Source organism: Ambystoma mexicanum, chromosome 6q (assembly GCF_040938575.1).
Source record: "Ambystoma mexicanum isolate Mex_15411 chromosome 6q, UKY_AmexF1_1, whole genome shotgun sequence".
Classification (NCBI taxonomy): Eukaryota; Metazoa; Chordata; class Amphibia; order Caudata; family Ambystomatidae; genus Ambystoma; species Ambystoma mexicanum.
In genome coordinates, this window is record NC_090937.1 from 92047299 (window position 1) to 92064760 (window position 17462).

The 17462-nt window shown below is 46.6% G+C and overlaps 1 protein-coding gene across 2 annotated transcripts in view; it reads left to right on the forward strand.

Moving 5' to 3' along the window:
- The first annotated feature begins 5270 nt into the window (after positions 1–5270).
- Positions 5271–17462, forward strand: part of PPM1K (protein phosphatase, Mg2+/Mn2+ dependent 1K) — a 208988-nt gene continuing 196796 nt past the window's right edge. Inside the window, exon 1 of one of the 2 annotated variants that reach the window (XM_069630527.1) lies at positions 5271–5414. The gene's annotated coding sequence lies outside the window, so the exon portion shown is untranslated. The remainder of the gene's footprint in view (positions 5415–17462) is intronic. The other variant, XM_069630525.1, reaches the window with a different exon arrangement.

The window sequence follows — 17462 nt, forward strand, 5'->3', positions numbered from 1 at the left end:
TATTTCATCTCCAACCACAATGACCCTTGGGCATATTTCCATTGACGGTGTAACAGTGGTGGCCTCTCCATAATGGGCGAGGGGGCGCTAACCCATGGGCACTCTAGTCCATCATAGTGGAGCCAGTCCAGTGTAAACACTGAACATTCCCTGAGCATCTTAGTGCTCCTCAGATGGCTTGAACTGTCAAAGGGATCTGTCAAAGGGAAACGCGGTTTCCGTTTGACCGTTCTATTCCTCAGCCTCGCATTTCCAATGAGCCATGCAAAGCCAGCGGCTCCTCGCACATACAAACGGAGCGGGACACTTTGTTGTCAGCGATCCGGCTGTTGCGCATGTGAATGAAGCGTTCTTTGCTTCCTGTTCGTGCTACGCGGGAAACATCAGGGCCGAGGCAGAAGGTACGTTAATTTAAATGTGTATGTATGTGTGTATGCTTGTGTTGTGTGTAATGAGTGTGCGCATGTTTTTATACTGGACCATGGAACTGATTTGGGTATTTTTTTACTGGCCATCTATGATCGATGCCTAGTAAAAAATACCATGCCTGCTCCATGTGAACCCCAGCGATGAGCATGCACACAATCACATTGTGTGCGCGCAAGGCGCAGGGGGGCCCAAAGGGTAGGCATGTCATTTTTTACTGGCCCTCTATGATAAAGCGAGCATGACAAGTGTTATTATGTAGCTAGACAGGCATTTCAATGCAGCCTGTCTAGTCATTTCTTACTGTGGCAGGACATTCTGTAGTGGGCATCTTTGATAAAGCAAACATGATCAATGTTTTTATGGCCTGACTGGTACTTTGATGCAGCCAGTTTGTTTCATACTGTGGCATGGCATTTGCAATGATAAAGGCAACTGGAGTATGTTCTTAGGTGAAGAAACTGCCATATTTTGGCAGAACAAGTATGAACATATGTTCTTATAGTATGATCATTACTGGCATTATGCACAAAGCAAACATGAATATGTGCTTATATTGGGGCATATAGTGGTGGATCTAGCATGGAGATGTACGAGTACAGCCAGGGGGAAAAAACGTAATGGTATATATTGTGGGCAAAAGCAACATGAAAATGTGTTCGCAAAAAGCTCCACTGCACTGTTGGTGACTTGAATCTATTGTATTTTTTTCATGAGTTACCCTACAAAACCAACTGCAAAAACTGTTTGGCATTTTACCCAATGTTTCAAAAAATGTTGTTGTAGAATTCACCATTTTAAGACATTTTTTTTAAAACGTTCTGTGGGGAGCATCCCCTCAACACCTCTTGATTGGCTCAGACTCCCTTGCTACACTACATCACACTGGCATATTTGAGGGGAATATTTACGACCCTCCAAATAAATAAATTCACCAGCTGCCACTGGGATGTACAGCCAGCAACTGAAAACTGTAAACAATTGCATGGGGGCAAATTGAGATTCCTGAAACCATTGGTAAAGAACCAAGGGAGCTGTTGCCTCCTTTCTCCCTGTAATTGGCACCTTTATGTGATGTTTCATCTGTTAAACAGGCTGTCCTTAACTACCATTTGAAACTGAGGTATGAGTGATATCTCGTTTGTTAAACTGACTCTTTTTTACTGGCTATTATTTAAAGTTGAACGGGAAGTGATGTCTCTTCTGCTAAATACCACCTATAACTAAATATTACCTAAAGTTGTGCTGGGAGTGATGTCTGCATGAGTTAAATGAATGCTGTCTCTTGCTTAGTGCAATTTCATTTTCGCAACTGTTGAACATAAGTTAACATTTTAGGATGTATATTAACTTGATGCAAAAGTTTTATCGCATTAAACCTACTCTGAAAAGGCTTAATACTTAAAAAGGTATACTTAAACCAGTTTGGCCTGTTGACGCTTATTTGATGTATCACCACTCCGTCCCACCTTATTGTAATTGTGCCCCCACACTGCAATATTGATTTCTAGTGAAGCCAGTGCCTACCGTCCTTCACTCTGCACAGGACAAATGCACAAGTGTGCTCCCCAAAAGGATAGCTCCCCTTTCCCCCAGCTGCCCAGGTTTGGAGAAATCGCTCCTCTACACACTACCAAGAGGATTTTGCCTTTCTGCACAGGACCATGTTACAAATCCCCAAATTCTCCATTCTGTACAGAATAATGCTAACATCTGCCCTCCAAACTTCCTTTTCACTATCTGCTGCACGTTACATATCTCCGTAAATAGAGACCCATCTGCAGCAGAACTCATTCCTCCGCACCACAAAACATGCATTCCCTCAGTGGTACACAGGATCACAATCCCAAAAATGTAAACTGGTTCACTGCAAATTAGTCTGGGAACTCTGTGGATCACTGTTAGGGCTTTAAGTGGGCTAGTCGGGGCCAAGGCCTGCAGTCTCCAAAAAGGGCTCCCAAGCCGGGGCCCAAGCCCGGCTACCCCCAGCCATGCCAACACCTCTGTCAGGCAGCCTGTGTAGCCGAAGCGCTGCAGTTACACAGGCTGCCTGCAGGTGTGAGCACTTCGGAAGTAATGACATCTCCAAGCAGCCAGTGTAATCGTGCAACACTTCGGCTACACGGGCTGCTTGATGTCTCTGTACTCAGAAACAGGAGGAGGGCTTGATTGCCCATCTCTCCTTTTGTTTCCGAGTATATAGTAATCAAGCAGCATGAAGCCAAGAGGCGTCATGCTGCTTGATGACTTAACTCGAAAACAAAAGCAGAGCTGGCCAGTCCAGCCCTCCTCCTGTTTCTGGGTACAGAGACATCAGCAGCAGGGTGACCTTTCATTCAAGGAGCCAGTAGCTAAAGTGTTGATTAAAACTGGCTCCTTGAATGAAAGGACTGACTGCTGTAAGTGAGCTGGGGTGCACTTGTGTCACACTTTTGGTGCGCCCAGACCTTTCTTTTGTTTAAAAGGAGGGGCTGGGAGCATCATGGTAATCTTCAATCTGCCATGCTACACAAAATCGATCTCCTCCAAAAGAAAATCCAGGACCACTGCAAAGCCCTACCTCTGCATACTGGGACTAAGCCAACCAACTCAACTCCCACTTTAACTCCACTAAACCCGTCTTCATCTTCAGGGACATCACTGAATTAGATGTTATGAACCTACTCAAAAACCTCAAACCCTCTCTATGTAAAGGGGACATATGCCCACCTAAGCTCATCAAAGACTACGCAGATCACTTTGCACCGCGCCTTACGGCTTTCATTAATGCTTCCATCAGAACAGGCATTATCCTGGTCAGCCTCAAAGAGGTTTGGGTCCGCCCCCTCCTAAAAAAGCCTACTCTTGACCCTCTACAACCAAATAACTACAGACCTATAACCACTGTGCCCTTCCTCCTTAAATTATTGGACAAAGCCACCCATAGCCAGATCCAACACTTCCTGGAAACCCACAATATCCTAGGGACTAGGCAATCTGGTTTCCAGAAAGAACACGGCACGAAACAGCCCTGGTGGATCTAAAGAACCAGATCACCCAAATCATGGACAAAGGCAAGCCAGCCCTTCTGCTACTCTTAGATCTCTCGGACGCCTTCGATTTGGTCGACCACAAGACTCTCACATCTCACCTTACACATTCAGCTAACTTCTCCAAAGAAGCAGCTCTCTGGGTCACCTCTTTCCTCGAAGGAAGAGCAATGAAAGTATTCACGGACATAGCAAATGCTACACCCACCACCATCCACTGTGGAGTCCCACAGTGATCTTGCACAGCACCCACTTGTTCACAAAACCTCTCTTCGACAAGCTTGACTCACTTGGTATCGCGTATATGAATTACGCTGACGATACACAGGTACTCCTACCTCTCTCCGGCTCATACCACAAAGACGCTGAGGCGCTTCATACAATTTATTCCACCATCCAGGCCTGGATGGCGGTCAATGACCTCTGCCTCAGTAGGGATAAGACAGAAATAATGATATTAGGTCAGAAGAATCAAACTTGATAAACTGTACGACAACTTTACCATTGACAACTCCATCATCCCTGTGTCCACAGCCATCAAAGCACTGGGGGTCTACTTAGACTTCACTCTATCCATGACTAGACAGGTTAGCGCTATCACATCCTCATCCGCGCACACCACCAAACTCATAAACGTCATAAAACCATACTTATCCAAACCTAATTTTCTATCAATAGCTAAAGCAACCATTGGAGCCAAACTAGACTATTGCAATGCCTTACTGGCAGGTACTTCCGCAATAATCTTAAACAGGCTACAAGTCACGCAGAACAATGCTCTTCGTGCCGCCTTAAGCATCTTAAAAAGGGAGCATATCTCCCAGGGTAGACCATCAGCTCAATGGCTCCTGGTCAAAGAGCGTATCACTTTTAAAATTCTCACCTTCACACATAAATACCTCACTCTCTCTGCACCATCATAGCTATATGAGACAATGTCCAAATCCTCCTCCACACGACCCACCAGGACACAATATACAAACCAACTCCAAACCCCACGAATCAATAGAGCCAAAGCCGGTGGCCTAGGTTTCCCGTACATTGCTGCCAAATCCTGGAACGCACTACCCTCAGACATCAGAGCAGAAAACTCGCTCCTTGCCTTTTGAAGAAAACTCACAAGTGCCAGATGCCCTCAGGCTGTTGCGCACTTTACAAATCTGAATAAATAATGCCAGTATTGGTAGCTCTACTACTATTACGTACATTGCTGCCAAATCCTGGAACGCACTACCCTCAGACATCAGAGCAGAAAACTCGCTCTTTGCCTTTTGAAGAAAACTCACAAGTGCCAGATGCCCTCAGGCTGTTGTGCACTTTACAAATCTGAATAAATAATGCCAGTATTGGCAGCTCTACTACTATTACCAGCACGCCCCAAACATAGGCGATGGTGGGCTCTCCTTGGGGGCGTGGCTAAGTAGGCCACTCCCCTAAGAAAAGCCCCCCCCCCATGAATACTAATCCCACTTAATGCACTGTGATTATGAATATGCACCCTCACTCCCAACCCGGGAAGAATGCCCATGTACTTTAGATCTTAGGCACTCTCGCTTTAGATTTCCCGCTTCTTCAAACATCATAACGTGCTTAATGGGCATAGACCGCGGCTGCGAGTAAACTAGACTACACTACAGATGTACATGGCGAGAAGGACATAAAGTGTTACTCGAGTGACGAGGCGGAGGCGAAAAATTCGTAGGGTCCTTTTCTCTGATAAGAACTAGACACTATCAAGGGTGAAAGAGAAAATATTGACCACAGAGTTCTGACGTAGCCACTGACGTACATGGTAGGACGTGGTATGCAACTCACGTGATGAGAAGGAGGCGCGGTTTTGCCAGGGTCCTTTTCTCGGATGGGATTGGGCACTAGACACTACCCACTCGCGACGAGCCCCTGCCACACCTCCTAACGATTCTTTGCAGCTGCAAGGCGACAACTTTAACATAAATCCAGGTGTGTTACTTTAACCGTAATTGACGACTGTGCAAGTGTTTGTATTGTGGATGTCTCATTTCAATGGATTGTCCGAGGGCGGTAGCTGGGGGCAGGTTCGGTGCTTGACCGCTTATTGCTTAAAAGCTTTCTAATGTGCCCTAGTCTCCCCGTTATTGCTCTGATGCACAAGTATATTTTCAAATCACGGCGACATGGGATTTAAAAAATAATCATTGTAATCTGCAAATTGCTTCAATTGAAGTGATCCAAGGCGGTAATTTCTAGAATGCCTTTTTGATCAAGAAGACCCGGTGCTGTAAATGTGATATGAAGCGTTCTGATACTTACAGTGACATTGAAACCGTATTCATCAATGCCATTGTCCTGCCATAATCGGGCATAGTTTCAAAAATACATTTAAAAACGCTACTCGTTTCATTTCTGGCGCGCCTAAAGGGCCCGATATCACGTGGCACCCTAGTTGCTTTCACGGTTTTATTTTTATTTAAATGTCTGCATCGTTTTCAAGGCTGTTGTACAGGGACAACCTGCTTACCTGGCAGTGAACCATGTTTGTCACCGCCTTCACCTTTAGATCTCAGTAAATACATTGCATGATACAAATCATACACAAGTACTTTCAAACGCAGGTAAATGGATAATGTACAAAACGTCTTCGAACGCGTGCATAATAGATGTAGAAATTGACTGAAAATCTAAATGGAAGAGCTCTGAATAGAAACAAAGTTGACGGGGGAATACCAAGCAGGTGACTAAGCCGAGGTTCACCACTCCAACGTAGGATGCGTTGCCAATGATTTAGAGAGCGACTTCCCATGATGACTTAATCCTGTAGATGGCCCCGTTTACAGCGCGTGTGGCCCTTGTTCCTGCAGCACGTTAAAGACCATAATAGGCCTCTTGTACTCAGTGGGATTAGAAATCGACGGGGGCTCTAAACAGTGCTTTAAATGGGGGCAGAGTGCAGGTACTCGCCAAGCTATGAAGTTGTACATTCCGTTCGGCGCTGGACGGTTTGGTGCGGCACTGGGCACAGGTCCCTTTTAGGCACACCCTGTTGTTTGCAGGCCATGCACAGTGAGATTAGATTATGTGGCAAGGAGCACATACAGGCAGTTTATCTGACATCCTTTGACTCAACATTCCAGTGTGTTGTTATGCATTGTGTTAAAGTTGGAATATCTCTATTAAATGAGACTTTCGTTTTTGCGTATCAATCCTGCAGCTTTGAACTAAGCTTTAGAAGCTGAGTTTGCCCAATAAGAAATTCGGTAGGTAACTGGAGTTGTGTGCAAGTTTTTACAACTCCAATTACTTAAACATTTACATATGCACTGCTAATAACAACAGATATATCTTTAAAAGTAGTATCTGGGGGTGATAACAAACAAGAGAGCCCGATGCAAAACCATTTGTTGGAAAGAGCCAAGAAACTAGCATTACAAGCTAGAGCAATAGATAGAAAGTTCTGCTGCTTCACAACAACTCCCCTTATTCAATTCTGTAAGGGAAAGGCGCTACCTTCCCTGATCTATGGTGCAGACGCACTGCCAATGATACCAGCAGCTTTTTGGCAATGTCAAGAAGGTCTCTTTTGAGAAAAACGCTGAATTTGCCGGCGTCAACACCAGTATCAACTATTCATCAAGAACTGTGTCTGCAATCACTACAGTCCATGGTTGCTACAAACACTGTGATGATTTCCAGGAAGACAATCATTAGCAGCCGAATAAATGTGATGACCATCATTCACACTGAAGGGAAAAAAGTAACCTACTAGCGAACTGGGTTAAAAAAAACAGAACATTCTCGAAGAAATGAACAGCTCAGAAGAGGAATTTATTCTAAATCCGACTAAAGTTAAACAAAAACTGAGCGAATGGGACTGATTTCAGACCACTTCTTTAATGCATAGAAGTCAATTGATCACCCATTTGCCACCAATAACAAGGGGACTAAATGACTTACTGATGTACATGATTAAATTCCCCAACAAGGCCCTGGGAAACACCTTCCTACGAATACGAATGAATCTTCTCCCGACCGATGAGATCAGAGCCATAAAGAAGCTAACAACGGATAATTCCTGCCGTTTCTGCAGAAGCAAAGAACTACAGACATCTATTGTTGTTATGCCCGGGACTGACGACGTTAAGAACTACGCACATGGGGCATATATTTACAGATACGCGATCGTGTGGGGAGGATAAGTGATGGGGACTCCTAATTGAGGGAGACAGCACCTCCTACGTGATAGCAGTCTCCCAATTTTTCACGTACTTTAAGCTGCAGGACTGCAATTAAGACTAGAATGGGAGGCTGTACCAAGCCATGCTAATCTTTTAAGAACTTTCTCAGTAATGGAGGAGGGATGGGGGAGAAATTCTTTGTCTTGTAAACATTTCTTGTAAATTTTAAAAAAAGTAATTTCCAAGGCTTTCCAAATCAATCCCTGCTCCATCAAAGGATACCAGTGGGAACTGGTGACGCCTACTTTGTAAAACAGTGTTCTGCACCTATGCGCTGAGAGTACAGTAGATGCATGTTTGTCTTTCCTTTTTGTTCTGCAGGGTGGGTCCTACGAGCAGGGCCGGCCTTAGTGGCTGCAGTGTCCTGGGTGAATTGGTGTCGCCGTCCCCGCGCGGCCCTGGTGAACAGTGGGCGGGGGGGCAGGATGCCTCCCATTTTTTTAAAAATTTATTATTATTTTTGTTTTTTATACCTCCTCGCTCTGGCGCCTTGCAGGGGGTTAATCACTGGAATAGGATGCTCATGCTAATGCATTAGCTCCCTATTCCAATGAAAACTGCCTCCCTCCTGCGTCAGAGCGAGGAGGTAATTGTGTGAATAGGGTGCTGAGCACCCTATTGTTATTAAATGCATCCTGCCGCTGCAGCAGCATTTAATAACAAAAGGGTGCCTGCTGCACCTTCTCCAACTAGGCCAGCTCGGAGGAGCCCTTGAAAGACTCTCCCCTGAGCTGGCGTGACAGGGGGCTAATGGTGCCCCGGGCGGTCACCTGCCCCGCCCTGCCCTAAAGGCCGGCCCTGCTGAGGAGACATTATAGGTACTGCCAGTGGTGGAGAGAGGAGGAGGGAGAGGACGATGCTTTCCCCAGCAAAGGCATAAGTAGCTTCCAACTGCATCAAGAGCAGAAGCTCTAACCACGTCCCTCGCTCCCTGCAGGAGCAGCGTGGGCACTCCATCTTTGTAAGGTAAGCCCTGTGGGCTTCTTGGGGCTAACCCAAGAATAAAATAAATACTTTTTCCAAAAACGTGCGGTCGCACGCACCAAGACCCACTTGGAGGCGCTTTTTCCACATTTTGCATAGTGCTAAATGGGGGCTGATGTTCCTACATGTGAGGATACCCACAAAACAACCTGGCTTTAATTATTTTTAATTTGATGAAGCCACCTTCACAATGGCCCACGCTTTGCTCGTCGCTGTGAGCCTCCCAGCACACTCTTGCTGCCCATCTGCGATTGGTTGACTATAGCTCTGAAGAGCCAATCGGGTTTGCCAGCAGGCGGATGTCGGACTCTCCAACCCAAGTCCCCATTACAAAGGCTCCTGTCCGGGCCTAGGTGGGCCCCCACCACTATGCCCCTCCACAAACAATGCTGCAGGGTCCCGTGCATGTCCTGCTCTTGCACAGACCTGGACCCCAGCACCTCCAGGCTCCCTTTTGCTCAAATATGAGTGATAGCTGACCTGTTCTATTACCTCCTCCACCTATCTGCTTGACCCATAACTGTGCCACTATTATTCTGCCTTTCTCCTTCGACCACCTTTTTCTTTCACTTCACTCTGTTTACTAGAATCTAAAGTCATTCTAGTGGAGCTTCTTCCTTTTCCATTTTGTACACTGCACTGTGATCCTTTTATAATTGCTTCCTGCATCCCACCTATTGCTCTGCATTAGTAACTGTGCACTCTTTATCTACTAGTCTGCCTCTGGAGTAAGGGTCAGGACTGTGCACTGCAGCCCCCACCCCTTCTTTCCTTCTCTCATCTATCATCCGCCACAGGGGCGGCATTCACCATCTCTCCTATCTTCTCCAATTGCTACACTATCACCTATCCTCCCTCCCTCACAAAGTCTGGATGAAAAAGTGCAAAAAATACTTTCTGGGTGCAAATCCTGGCCATCCCATCGTAGACACCTATGTCAGTGCATCTTCCAGAGAGATCTTCACCAATATCCTTTTCTCTGTCCCCTTTGCAGACCTATGGACTTCTCATCTCACCTCTACTCTCTACCCTTTCATGTCCTCTCCCATTAATGGTAGCACCAAGTGGGAAGTCCTCTTGGAGAGCTTCGTCTCACCACGATGCATCAGTAATGTCTACCACGCTACCGATATTCTGGTTCAGGGTCCTCAAGCCAACCTCCTTCTTTGACCGTATCCTGTCATCCCTCGTTAACTTTCTTCCTTCTCCTGCCTCTCCCTCTACCACTCCCTCTGTCCCTCCTACCCCTCTGACCAGAGTACCACGCCCCTGTACTCCACCTCAGAAAACCTTCAAATGCAGAGACCATCTCCACCTGGCAACTCTTAATGCCCGCTCAGCCAACTAACACTCTGTCTTCAAGAAGGAGGCAGATGTCATCAATGACCACAACATTCTCGCTCTTACCAAGACATGGTTCAATGGCAGCTCAGTCACTGCTTTTTGACTCCCTCCTACCAGACGGCTTCAAGATCATTTCCAAGCCTCGGCCTCACTGTTCTGGTGGCGTGGTTGCCTTAATCTTCCTTGAGTGAGTTCCTTCTTCCATCTTACCCATCCAGCTCTACTCTTCCTTTGAGAGCATGGTATGCAAGTTGGCCATCTCTCCCTCCTCCACCCTCACCATTGTTACCATTTACTGACCTCCCTGTTCCCCTCTGAATGGGCTGATTTCTGTTCCTCATTACTTTCAACCTCTGCCAATCTGCTCCTCTTGGGTGACTTCAGCATCCACTCTTTTCATTGACCTCCCTATCCCTTCTACTCCCTTCTGGACCAACCCACTCTGCTGAACACACTCTGGACTCTCATCTCCTTTGGTCACCCCTCTCTTTTGGTCAGAACATTCTCTTCTCTCCTCCCACTTGGGTCCCTTTGGCCCCCTGACCTCACCCCCAAAATCCCTGCCAACCTTGTTCACGAACATCCGCCCGATGAAAGGAGTGTCAGCTGCTGCCTTCACTTCCACCTTTATCCCAGTTTGCCCCCTAACTCAGACTCTACCATCAACACTGCTCTCAGCAACTTCCACTCGTCCATCACCAACACTCTTGACATTCTTTCCCCACTCACTTACGACTCCAAACTTGCAGCCCTGAAACGAAAGTGCAGAGCGGCGGAACAAAAGTGGCAAAGTTCAGGCTTACCCTCTGACAAACTTGTCTGGTGCCTGCTCCAAAGTCAATAGAATCTCCATCCGTGCCAAGAAAAGGGCCCACATTCTGGCATGGGTATCTGGTGCATCCAACAAAAGGGCTGAACATTTCAAAATCTGCCGGGCACCAGACAACCCTAACACAGTCTCTTCCTCTCCTCTTCCTTCCAAGGCCCTCTGCAACGCACTGCCCACTCGCTTTGCGACCAAAATTCAGGACATCCTGAACACTCTTCTAACTTGCTCTCCCAACCCGCCTCCTTCTCCCTCTTCCCCCTTCCCCTCCTTTGCCATTGTCACACCTGAAGAAGTCACCATAGTTATCTGCTCCATGAAGGTCTCTTCTAAACAGGATTCCCCTTGCTCATCCAGAACCATCAAGGACAACATTGGCTCTCTTTCCCCCGCACTTGCTGATCTCGGCAACCACTCCTTTGCCACTGGATCTTTCCCCTCCTCCCCCAAGTACTCCCTTGTGTGTCCCTTTCTTTAAAAAAGTCTGCAGACCCTACCTGCCCAGCCAACTACTGTCCTATTTCCATCACCCCGTCCTGGGGAAATCTGGAGAAGTTGGCCTTGCCCCAACTCAACTCTCACACTGAAAACTGCTCTTCTGAACACCTGTGAAGAACTATTTGCGTCTCTGGTTCCAACTCCTCGGCTGTCCTCATCATACTTGATCTCTCCTCTGCCTTTGACATGGTCAACCATTCCATTCTCATACAAAGGATGCACATCACCCTTTGGTATCTTGGAACGGCCACTGGATTGGCTGATCTCTTTCCCAACTGACCTCTCTTCCTAAGTCATCCTGGGCACCTTCTCGTCTTCTACTTCCGTTCTTCACTTGTGGTGCCCCCAGGGTTCTATTCTCTCCCCTCAGCTCTTTACTATCTATCTTATAGCGCTGGCACTCCTCATCTCCTCCTTCTCCTCCATATTCCAGTGTCACACAGATGATGCACAACTCTTTTTTTCAAACTTTCTGATGACCCTCTTGCACCTTCCATCATCCCTGACTGCTTATCTGACATTCAGACCTGGTGCACTTCCAATGATCTCTACCTCAATGCCAGCAAAACTGTGGTCCTTCTCATTGGGACCCCTGCTCCTGCCTTCTTCCCTTCACTCTGGCCTCCCTCCATGGCCTCTACCCCGGTTCCTTCTTCTGAAGCCAGAAAACTGCCCTAAAAAGTCTTCACTGGCTCCTGGTTGCTTCAGGAATTAAATTCAAATCCCTCTGCCTCACCCACAAGGCCTTCTGGAGCCTGGGGCCACACTTTCCGCAACTCTCTCTTACTAAATATTCCCCTTCTAGACCCCTGCGTTCCTCTGGCACCAACTCTTTGTGTGTAAAGTGTTTCGCTAAACAGAGGGCAGGAGGTCGATCGCTTTCCTCAGCTGGTTCTCTTCTGTGGAACACTTTCCCTCTGCATCTTGAGCAGGACTTTCTTAAATTCCATAAGCTCCTCAGACTTTAATCTTTTCCTCCTCCCCTTGGCCTTGTCTCCTCTGCTAATCTCGCAGTTGCTATGATTTGGTACCAGGGCCATTATTCACCCACGTGGCCCTGACCTCCCACACCCAATCGCCTCCGCTTCTGTCTGTCCTCGCACTTGCCTCGGCACACCCTTCGTCCTGGAGGTTTGCACTTACCTTACATTGAACTTCATCTGTTGCTCATCCACAAGCATGGGCACCGCAGCACCTACTCCCACTGCACCCTCCCTCCTGCATGTTCCGAATACTTGTAAGGCATAATAGGTCTGTCTTTTTCTCCTCTCCATGTACTTAATATTTTATGTATTTTATTGTGTCTCATTTACATGTCCCCTCCCTGTTGCCCTGTGGGTGCTTTGAAACAGAATGTACTGGCTGTATAAGCGCCTAACAAGTTAACAATAAATAAATAAACCTTGGGTTAAGGTGTGATAAAGTCAAATGAAAAACTTTCATTTTCCTCTCACAACATAGTTGAGTACCGGTAATCTCTTTCGGGCGTTGAGAAGTGCAGGTACTGAAATGTCCATAAATAATAAGCACAGGTACTGAGGGCCAAGTAGGAACGGCCCATTTAAAGCACTGTCTCTAACATGTTGTGATGCAATATTTGGGGGCGAGGCCTAAAGAGAGTCTGGCGAAGCCTCCAATCCCAACTAGCTAATAAACCTTTAAAGAGGTGGGGCATATGCAATTAAAGGAGTAACCTAACAAGCCTTTTCGTACGAGCAATGAAAGCAAATAAATTCTACTTTAAAAAATATATTGCATATAATTTGTGTGCTGTTAAAATATTGACCAAAATGAATATATTCAAGTATAAAATTAGACATCAAATCGAAATATGTCAGCATACCATACAGCCCCACGTTTCTTTTGAAACAAATTAATGATTTTTATGGGCAATTAAAATCATTGTTATGTTATGTTACTTGGAATTTATATAGCGCTCTATATATCATTAGTATGATCTCAAAGCACTGCTAGGTTGAACGCCCTCGGTAACCGCAGTTCTGGTCAGTAGAAAGAGGTGGTGTTTTAGGGTGCATGGGTTCACCAGTTGTGTGTGCCACTGATGTAATAGCTGTATAGTAGCTGCATCCTAGCGTTAGGTGTGGAGTTGAAGATAATAATGACAATACTTTAATAAAATATGTTGCAAAAATCAAACGATGCATTCTCTTAATTTTCTTTGTGTTTGAAAACAAACTCCCTCCAAATGTCTTTAATTGATATTGTGATTTTAAACATTGCTGATGGTGGCAACTCCTGTTGAAGAGCATTATTGTCACTAATCTTTTATTTCCATTGCTATGGTGAAAGATTTCTGGTCGGTTAAGCCAGTTAAAAGAGCCCTGAAGAGCCCTTCTCAAGGGCAATACCTGTAGATTGACAGGGCTGATCCCTGGCTATCCCTGGCCCAATTAATGCCCTGCTTGTACTTCATCCAGGAAGCTACCTATAACTGCCACTGATTGAATTGCCCTAAATGCATGCTGGTGAGCTTGTGGAGGAACACCGACCGATCACTTGCAAATCAACGATCTGCACCAGCTGAAGATTCGGTCTCGGGCACATAGGCAGCTTTGTATAAAGCACACAGAGCCCAAAGGCACCCACAAAAAAGCATGCATCAATGATTCTGCATTAAATGTGGACTTTGGGGAGTGCAGCCTTTTGACTGCCCTGAAATGCCAATTTCCAACTTGACTGCAAAAGTAACCTTTGGACCGATGTTAAGGCTGCTGCCAAATATGGCACCAAGACAGCACATACTACTGAGCAGACAGGAGCCCCTTTGCTATTAATAATTTATGGGGTGCTTTTTAACTTTGTAACCATCTTCCATCTCGGAGTGTCCGTATTCGCTTAACTGCACTGTGCATTTGTATTACAGAATACCAGCACTTCGAGATGCTTGGCATTTAATTGTGGGTGGCTGAGCTCTTTATTTTATTTTTTGTTCATTTGTAATGCGCCTATACACAAGTGTTTTGAGGCGCAGCAAGGCGGGGAGGGGAGGTGCAGGAAGGCAGAAAGTAGCGATCCTAATAGGCCATGCAACAATTGGATCGTACAAGTGCGGTAGCGAGAAGTACAAGAGCAGGGTAGAAGGGCCCATGAGGAGAGAGTGCCGGGGCGGCCAGGTGGACAGGGGGAAGAAGAGAAGGAATGGGGTCCACAACTAAGTGCCAAGTAAGGGGGATGGATGGCTATAGCCCATCAGCTAAGTGTAGGCGGGTGGGGCCTGTGAGGGCAAGTGGAGAATAAGGGATTGGGAGGGGTAAGGGACAGGGGAATAAGTGCAGGGGTAGACTGGGCAGGGGAGGGCCTCACGCCCAGTAAGACTCTGAAGGAACCAGGCCACCAGTCTCAGGCAGAGGGGGCATTGGCAGGGGAGAAGTGGGGGGAGGAAGAAGAGAAAAGGATGGTCTTGAGGAGCTTCTGGAACTTGGAGATCTGGCTCAAGTCTGAGATGGGCAGGGAGGCTATTCCAGAGGGAGGCACCTGCAGAAGAGAGAGATCTACCCAAACTCTCGACAAAAATGTCTGATTTGCAGAGAGTTGGAGCTAGACGAGCGAAGGGCTTCGATTATGCAGAGGGTCTTGAATTTGATCCTGAAAGGGACCGGGAGCCTGTGGAGAGATTTAAGGGCTGGAGAGATGCAATCCCTGGGCTTGAGGCCAAGGTAAGTCTTGCAGTCCTATTCTAGATTATTTGAAGGGGCGAATGGAAGAGTTTTGAAGATTGAGGAAGAGGCTGTTGCAGTAGTCCAGCCTGGAGAGAACCAGAGCTCTGGAGACATTGAGTTTCTGGGGGAAGGGGAGAATGCCTCTGGGAAGGTGTAGTTGAAAATGGGCCTTCTTAGCCAGGTCCATGATGTGAGGAGACGGAAGAGTCGAAGATGACGCCCAGGTTTTATGCTTCACACAAGGGTGAGGGGATAGGGGCCCCAGGAGGGTGGCCAGAATGTGAGAGGGGAAAAAGGGAGCGGGGATCCCCATGAGGATCTCAGTCTTACTGGCATTAAGGCAGAGATTGTTAGTGCACCATGCCTGAATAGCAGACAAGCAGTCATGAATGAGTGAGGAAGAAGAGGAGGGTAGCTAAAAGCTGCGTGTCATCAGCATAACACTGAAAGTTAGGAGAGAAGGTGGAGATCAGATGGCCACCAGGGGAGGGTGCGCGGCTGGGTATATATTGAAGAGCCAGGTTGAGAGGATAGTGCCCTGAGGCACACCACAGGTGTAGAGTGAGTTGGTGGAGAGGAAAGGGCCCAATTGAACCTGCAGATGGTCTGAGAGGAAAGAGGTTAACCAATCCAGACCCTGGTCTGTGATGCTAAGGGTATCACAGAGCTGATTTATCAGGGTGGCACGATTGACTGTATCAAAGGCTAAGGAAAGGTCAAGAAGGATGAGAAGGGAAGGGGCGCTGGAGTCGCGATTAGAGAGAATGTCTGCACAGGTGTTCAAAAGAGCAGTTTCTGTGCCTCTGGCACCTCTGAAGCCAGACTGGTGGTCGTGTAGGCAGTCAACAGATTCAGTGTGGTGGTTAAGCTGGGAGATGGCCAGCTTCTCCAAGAGTTTGCCCAGGAAGGTGGTAATGGAGATCCATCTTAATTTGGCACATGGGTGCTGGGTGTTGTACTATGTCCGGTTTCCACATGCCTCTGAAATGCCCTACCCATCAAAGCGAGGGAGTTTGGAGATAATGAAGGACTCTTATGAATGATTGTCTATCTTGCGTTTTTATTTTGGCATCAGTCGTTCATTCGAGTTGCCAACCACCTCTGTGTTCAATGTAACATCGTAATGGGCAATGCAGCTTATCTCTTGCTTTCGATCAGACGTCATCCTTCTATAATTGTGTAAGTATAATCAGCCATTTTTGCTCCCTAAATATAGGCAAATATTTCCAAAAAAGAATAATGGGGTGTAGAAAATACTCTTTAAAAAAAAAAAATAGAAACCACCACATAGAATCTTGTCCCCGATTTCACCCACACAGCTCCATGGATGTTGTTTTTTTTGGACCAGTAATACACGTAGTACTACTGCCTGATCCAATGAGGTAAAAATGTATCTTTTAATATAGCAATAAGTCACTGTTCTGGGGGCTTAACCGGGTGGTAACGGCCCAGGGTCCTAAGCTATAGGCTTGAGAGAAACAATGGCTTTAACACTGGGCCTCGGTGCCGTTACTACCTGTTGAAGTCCCAGAACCGGGATTTATTGCTATTAACACCCGAGTTTTCAGTTGGGTGTTAACGACATCCCGTTCATTTCAAACAAAATACTTATCCAAGAAGGTCTCTGTGGAGCTGGAAGACAGGGCTCCATACAGAGAACCTCTTCCATTTCCCAGGCGGCCGGTAAGGACACGGAGTGGCAACGGGATTCCACCACCAAGGAGTCAGGTAAGTGGGGCAGGGGGTGGGAAGCGATTTAAAATCCGAGGAGGAGAGGGGGGATAGAGGGGCTTGGGGTGGCAGCCATCGGGTTGCTTGGAGTGCAGGCTTGGACCGTGGGATTTAGTGAGCGATCCAATCAACCTGATTGGTGGCAGGCTCCCCAGTCAATGTTGTTTAATGTACATGAATAACTAGGTAATGTTAGGTAACTACAGAAATGTTTAATACAATAACACGTCTGTTTTACATTTAAAACATTTATACCTGCTTATAAAAACACTCCCATTTCGAATGAGACTTACTTTTTTACTCCCTAAAAGGTTTGCTCACAAAGTTTTAAAAAAAGGGAGGACAATATTCCCCCTTCAAAATCTCATCTGGAGCACTGTGTGTGATTATAATCCGATCCCCCTGCACTGGGAACACTTCTGTGGTAAGCCATTGCCTAAGGGAGAGGTTCCACAGCCATTTTAGGTAGACATGGGTGTTAGGCAGAGGTGCGTTCTTGCCCCCTCCTCTTTAACTTATACATCCAGGAGGTTATTGATGCCCTTTTGTTAAAGTGTCAGCATTGCCCCAAGATGGGCTTACCCGTCTCTGTTTTATGCGGATGACGCTGTGATATTGCCCACGTCCCTGCAGGGTCTGAATGTGATATTAAGTGCTTTTTTTAGACAAGTGCAAGGAATTGGAGTTAAGCCAGAACATTGGGATGGGAAAGGTAGTGGTTTTTAATTCACCT